Source organism: Strigops habroptila, chromosome 2 (assembly GCF_004027225.2).
Source record: "Strigops habroptila isolate Jane chromosome 2, bStrHab1.2.pri, whole genome shotgun sequence".
Lineage (NCBI taxonomy): Eukaryota > Metazoa > Chordata > Aves > Psittaciformes > Psittacidae > Strigops > Strigops habroptila.
The window spans coordinates 107,702,856-107,710,502 of record NC_044278.2 but is presented as its reverse complement, the minus strand read 5'-3'; positions in this window follow the sequence as shown (position 1 = coordinate 107,710,502).

Below are 7,647 nucleotides of genomic sequence, written 5' to 3'. Positions count from 1 at the left end.
GGTTTCACGGATCTTTATGTAGTGCTTACTGATTCCCATCTCACGATACCCACCTACCACCTGGACTCTTTATCTTATTGAGGAACTCAGACTGTGATAATTCATTAGCACAGACAATTTGGGCAATTCCTTGCTCTTTTTAGAGACTCACAGGTCTACAGTCCGGAAGGGAAAATTACAAGCATCTCATCGGAAGACACATATGCTGTGGCCCACAGCACTTCCCATGCTGGTGCTGGACTTTCAAACACCGCTCAGAACTGACTTAAAGGTGCTGGATGAAAGAAAACCTAGATGCCTAAGTAAGTGTTTTGTTGCAAGCCCTCAGGGGCAAAAAGTGTCTTTTTTCAAGGTTAAGTGCAGCTATTTTCTGCATCCAGGAATTTGATTTTGTTGTTTTGCCTTTATCTGCTATAACACTCTACCCTTGGAAATCTCCCATGTAGATATTTCTATACCTTAATCAAGTTATGTCGCCATGACCTGTTCTCTTAGATAAATTGATTTATTATTTAAATATATCATTGTACAACAGTTTTTCCAACCTGGAGTCACTCCTGATACATGTATCCTTGGGCTGTGACAGCACAATCTTTAGTCAGTCATATTTCATACTCCTGAAAGCTTCGTCAAGCTAAGACCACTTTGGCATGAAGGAGGGAAACCTCATCACAGCCCTGTGAGATCCATTCAGATGTGTTCAGGTGAAGGTAGAGAACTCATCTGCCTTGCCTTTATTCAGCTGTAGATCTGCCTGTTTCTCTCTTCATGTCTCTCTTGCTTTCCCACCTGTAACCCAAGCAAAGGGATGCTCCCATCTGCTGCTACCTCTCCCTCAGCAAGCAGTTAGTGAGGGCATGCCCCAGGCCCTACCATGGCCACTAGCCTTCAGTAGACATTCAGGGAAGAGAAGGATGAAGCCAAGTTCCCAGGTGGGAACCCTGGGGCAGGTTTTCTCCCCAGAGATGATCCTGGAACAACACAGCCACCCAAATCCACAGACTGTTGGAGGGACGACAAGGTGGGATGAGAACCCAACCACGCTTGGCAGTGAGTTACTATCATATGCTGCAATGAACATGTGGTGGCTTTTTCCCTGCCTACTCCTCGTGGGCCTATGACCTTATTCTGTTAATTTGAGTGGGAAATGTGATGAGTAGGTGAATATGTCTCTGAATTGGTATTTCAGGCAGAAAAGATTAATTTATATATATTTGATAATTGGTGACGCATTTCTTAGTTTGATTTATTTTGGATGATTTCCTATATACCCACACATACATCAAAGAGAAAGAACAAAAAGTTTTTTGGCTCCTGTACTTTGTATATACCAGTAGCATAGTACACAGAGGTTGGTATTTTCTTTTGCTCTCAGAATACATGAGAGCTGATAAAACTTATCTCACTCCCTTTGAAACAGAAATTTCTTGTGTAACTGCGAAAAATAGTGAATGTCAACAGCAGTACTGGCTACCATGAGATCACAGCATTAAGTCTTCACATCAGCCTTTATTTACAGAGAAAACCACATTCGGGTTATCATTCTCCTTCAGTCTTTGCATCCTCTGTTGTGCTTCCAGAGATGAACTGGTATTGTTGGATGATGTTGTCTGTCCATTTGCAACCCTATTGAGTTAGCTTGGCGATGTTGTCAAACTTGGGTGCAGATGTATAGGAAGCCACTGAAGGCAAGTGTGCTCAGAACTGATTTGAGCCATTCTTTCTGTTGTTGACGTAAATATGCTTAGCTCTTGCAAACCTGTTTGGCCCTGAAGATTCCCTCTACCTATCGAACAACATCTCACAGAGTGGCAGAGGTTCACAGTAGTGCTGTTGGCAGTCAGATTTCAATAAGGAACAAGCCAAAAATGCTACATTTAAATATCCAGACTTTTAAGGCATTTGGGTTTAGTTCTCACAAATCCCTTGTTATTTTTTCCTTTAATTTAAATAATTCCTTTGTTTAAAACAAGTTCCTACCATTTCTCCTCCTTTTGCTTGTCACTATTATTTCACTTCCTTACCCAGTGTAAAAAAAAATCTGTATATTTGGCAGAAATTATCCAGACCATCATTGTAACTGAGGAAATCTGAACAGGATTCTACACTTTTACTCCCTGTCTCACTACACTGATTTAAACAAGAATTTAAACCTTCAGTTTAAACTCCCTAGTTGATTGAACTTTTTATAACAATGGCAAAGGACAGAGATAAAGCTAGAACAAATATTTCTAATGAAAATGCAGGATTAAAAAGATCAGGGTGAAATGCCAAGACACCTGCTCTTAATTTTTACTTCTGCACTACCTTCACTCTCTTCTGCTATTTGTTTACCAGTAGCAATCTCCAATGCCACAGCCTTACGTTGCTATTTACCATTTATCCTTTTTGCTGAGGTGTCCTCTCGGTGAAGGGAGGTGCTTCTAAAATTGGTGAGGGTTTAAAGAGTTGTAAAGCTAATCGGTCTGTATTTGTAGGCATCTGTAGTTTTGAAACTTTAGTGCGCCCTTCAGTTAATTTCATTTCTTTTGCAACCCCAGTTAGGTAGGCATACCAGTTTCTGACAGTGGTTTTTTGTGCAACTCCATCCGGAGGAGCTGTTCCCTTTAGAATATTTTCAATTAAATTGAATGGACCTTTGGTTTGTACCAGTTCTTGGTGAATTTTCTCAGCTTGTTTTACTGCTCGAACTAAAGACAAAAAGTGCCCTTTCCCACTCAGAATCTCTCTGTTTGGTTTCTTTAAAAGCATTTGAGCTGAATATTAAAGGTCTTTTTGGTCCGTTAGGGCCAGTTCAGAATAGGGTACAGGAAGTACCATGTTCAGCAAAACCCTGTTCTACTATGAGAGGGTCCCGGGGTGTACAGGCCCCAGTGATTGATATGTTTTTAATTCTTGTATTAAGGTATCTACTGATTCCTCGTGTTTAGGATTCCACTCCCACAGTTTTTCATTTAATAAAAGTGAGTATAGTGGGTGAGCAATGATAGAGAATCCAGGTACATTGCCTCCAATATCCTAGAGTACCCATAAACTGTTGCAATTCCTTCCTAGATTTGGGCATCTGCAGTTGTTCTATTTTTCTTAAGGTGTCTGGAGGAATCACTGCACTGCCTGCTATCCACCAAGTACCCAGAAATTTTACCTCTCTACTCGGTTTCTGACATTTCTCAGGTGGAACTTCGACAATTGTGCTTGCCACACTGCTGTCGCTGCTTCCCCTACCTCCGATTAAGATATCGTCTATATATTGGTACATTTTCACATTCCGAGGAAGTGAGGCTGTAGAAGTTCAGCAAGTGCAGCACGAGCAATTGTGGGTGAGTGTTTATACCTCTGTGGGAGCCTGTTAAAGGTATATTGTATACCTTTCCAAGTAAAAGCAAATTTTTCTTCATCCTCCTCTTGTAAAGTAACCATAAAGAACATATCCTTTACATCAAATGCTGCCATCCATGGGTGTGCAGCTGCTTGAAAAGTAACTGTTAAGTTTGCAATGTTTGGTACGGCAGCTGTTAAGGGAGCTGTATTAGCATTTAAACGCCGGTAATCAGTTGTTAATCGCCACCTTCTACCCGGTTCTTCTGGCTTGCCAGACTGGCAAATACACAGGGAGTGAGTTCTGGAGGTGATTTTTCGCTTTTCCGAATCAGCTGTGACTTCAGACATTCCCTTTCGTGCTGCCGCAGAAATTGGGTATTGCGGTACATTAGTGACCTTTGAAGCAGAGGGAGCGCGGGTGCAGCCTGGAGTACACAAGCTGCAGTCTGACGTATCCGCTAGGGCTAGAGCCGGCGGCTTTGGAACCGAAGGACTACTCGCTGCAGTCCGGCAGGCACCAGGTTCGTCCGTTCAAAACATCAAAACCCAACATACTTTCATTTTTTTACTGTGAATAGAGTAGATAACATACGTTTTTCACCCGGGAGACATAAACTAACATTCGCAGTTTGACATATAGTGCTCGCTCCGTTTACTCCTGTAATTTTAACTCTTTGCCGTACGGGTGGTATACTCAGTTTCTCGGCATCCTGTTGTGTTAATATTGAGATTTGTGCTCCCTTATCTATTAGAAATTTTATTAATTGTTGTCGAGGACCGACTGGGATCAAAATATATGGGACGTTTTCACTTATCCACTGAGAAGATTCTCCTTCCCGGACGGATAGACCCAACTTCCGTCCGGGCACTATTAGGTTTTTGATCTTGCATTTTGGGGAGGGAAAGGGATAACATTCCCTTTCGGGGCTGGTGAGAGTGTTTGAGCATTTGAAGTGTTATCTCTCTGAGCATTCCCCTGATATACATCAATTAGGCTCTGTAGAATGCTGATAGATTGTCTTTGAATTGCTGCTTTTGCAATACCTAATGCCAGTGCTTGGTTATATAGTTCTCTCCAGCTCTGGCGACTAGCAGGTTTCCATCCCTGGGAACTATTTTGGGATGACTTTGATTTGTGGGTTGTTATGACCTGAGTGTTTGGTTTTATTAGGTAAATCGTCCCATCCCATTTCTTGCCCATGATTTGTAATGTCATGCATCAATGTTGCCCAGGTAGGGAGAGCTCTGCACATCAGGGCTTCTTGATCATAGTCAGCAATATTTCTTATGGTCATAAGGCATTAAAGTCTGAATCTATCTATCTTAATTTCATCTTGTCTTGAAATAAAATAAGGTTTGAAAGCAGCAGGAGCTCCCTTAATTAACAGCTTTAACATGTCTTAATCTACAGTTGCCGATATGGGAACATCAGTGGGTTCATGCTCATGCATGGCCTGAATACAGGCAGTTTTTATAACAGCTGTGGAGATCTCATTTAGGGATCTAATGAGTGTAAAAAGAGGTTCTCCTCTTTCAAAAATATCTATTGAATGAATCCTGCTTCACCCCGAGGCCCTTCTGGTGTTCCTTCTGGTTTTATTACAGGTCTGGCCTGACATATGCGGGGGAATTTTAATTTAAAAGGGATGAGGAATTATTTACTCTCTGGTTGTTATCACTGCAATCACCCCAGATGTGTCCATCCTAGTCTTCAGTGGATACAATTAACTTTCTAATCTGTACAATAGAGGTTGGGAACTTGCATAAGCATCATTTCGACCTTTTCTCCGAACTTTTGCCTCTTCTCTTTCTGAAGCCACATAAACTGTATCTTCTACAGTTCTAGACCTGCTCACATATCTCAGGCACGCATCCCAGTACAGTCACATGTGCCAGGCCTTTGACAAGAAATATTATGGCAGAGAAATGTGCATACAACTGTCATGAAACTAAGTGTTCAGCATTGTTAAAAGAATCACTGTCAAAGATACTGGTAAAAGTAATTTTAATGGAAATTTATAAATGTGTGATTCAACAGAATTCGATGGCAAGGTTCACTGTTACATACAAAAAGAAATAATGATTTACACAGGATTGAAGTGGTTTATACAGAGTGGAATTAAAATAGTGTGTACAGAAACCAAAGGTACAAAGGAATAAGGGAGACCCTCCTACTGAGTCATGAGGTTCAGACTAGACTCCCTTGCTTTCTAAACTCCTGATGGAGCCTAGGTGTGGTTGGAGCTAGTCCTGGTCTCAGACTTGGACAACAAGTGTTGGTCAGGAGAAGGGCCAGTGCCTCTTCCACCATGTGTGCATGTAGAGGGTTCTGCTGACCCCAAGGGGCTGCGGCTGATCAACTCTGCCTGGAAGTTGCTCCTTTCCCTTTGGTAGTGGCAGAGGGTGTTTGGGAGGATGCTTTTCAAAGTCTGCTCCACTTGCACTATTTTTGTGTTTGCCCTAACCTCTTTCTGAACTCTTGGATGAGAAGCTGTGAACTTGAAGCTCACAGAGCTTGATTTCTCTCTTTCCCACAAAGACTTTTGTTCTACAGGAAATAACTCTTTCTACAAAAAGAATGAACATAAACTCCTCAGACTTAACAATACTCACATATCAAAAGGGACAGTGTGAAGAGGGTGCAAGAACTTATCTTCTGAATGGGTTTGCTCATCCTGAATAAAAGCTGGCACTTTCTAATAGGCTGAATTTTCTTTTCTAGCAAAACTGACAAGCTTCTGAGTACAGCCTCCTAAATAAACAGCCTTGTCTCCTTCTTGCAGAAACATTGAAACTATTATAAATACTGCAGATGGGGAAACAATTTGATGGAAGGAAAGCTGGCGGGCTTCAGGAGGAGCTGGCATGTGCGCTTTGACTCACAGGAAGGGTCCTTTTGTGATAGAAATGAAGTAGGGCAAGTATCTGTGTTCACTTCTCCCTCTGAAAGAACTGCTTTCAGAAAATATTTTGTTATTGAGATAATCTATGGCTAAAAAATTAGATTACCTAGATCTTATATATAGGGTCAAATACAAATCAGTTCTAAGAAAATTATATGACAATGCATATTTGCCTAGACAGAAATGCTGATTTTTCAGCCTGAGACAGCTCAAAGGTTGGTGATAATCCTAAGCTTGTCCATTAAAAGTAAGAGCTTTCTTTGGATTAGCTCACAATTTTTACTCTATATTTCTGAGCTAAAAGGTCTCTCCAGCCCCAACTTGTAAAAGAAACAGTGTTAGTTCTTTTAGCTGTAGTGTGCTCTGAATGACTTAGCCATTAGTTCACCAGCCACCAGCCCTAAAGCAGACCATGTGCCAGTGCACTGGGACATACCTGCAGGGAGATCTGCACATGTCTAAAAGCAACTGTACTCTTGCCCATTCCCTGTGCAGGTCTTGAAAAGCAGCAGAAACACCCATAAAATAAAAAAACAAAACCAGATTTTTTCCAATGCTGTCATTAGATTGGACAGGTTTTGTCTCCTGACCTTAGCTCTGAGATTTTTTTTTTTCCTCAGCTAAAACCAATATGAAAGAATAATGCCTCTTATCCCTGTTTTGATGGGGTTTGGTTTGGTTTGAGGTTTTTTTGTTGTTTGTTTGTGGTTTTTTGTCCCCTTCTTTCTTTTGTGTGATGCTTTAAAGATTTGGGCACTTGGAAGTGGACAGTCACAGCTCCGGGGGAGACTGATCTCTCTCTCCTCCTCTGCAGCTGCTCAGGCTCAAACACAGACTGGCCCCTGTGATCCCAGGGTTAAGGACCCTTACCCTCACTGCATCTCTGTGCTGCTGCCAGCCACCATCCTGCCTTCACATCCTGGAATCTCAAGTTCTCTCCAGAAATCCCATGGCATATTCCCCAGGGAGGGACCATCAAGAGACCCTTTGCTCTGCAGGCACTCAATATGCCAGTGGGCTAAAACATTTTTCTTGTTCAACATATCTGAACCCACACCTGGGAAAATTAACAATTCACCTTTTCGTCTTTGTGTATTAAATTTTCTCACTTTTTCCTTTGAGGAAGAATGATTGATATACTAAAAGGATGGCAGATAGGAGGTAAGACAGAAAAGTCGGAGGTATAGCCTTGTACAAAAGTCAAAGAGCAATGAAGACAAGAGAATTTTGTTACAGAAATAGGAACATTTCACTTACAGGTTTTCCCTTCACATCATGCAATTCTATAAAGATGTGCAAGAACATAAGCATTGCTTTACTGAACCAAAGCAATAGTCCATCTGGCCAGAAATTATGTCCCTGAAATTGGCTCCCAGCAGGTGCTTGTCAGAAAAGTGTAAACATGGCCCACAAGGATCAAACT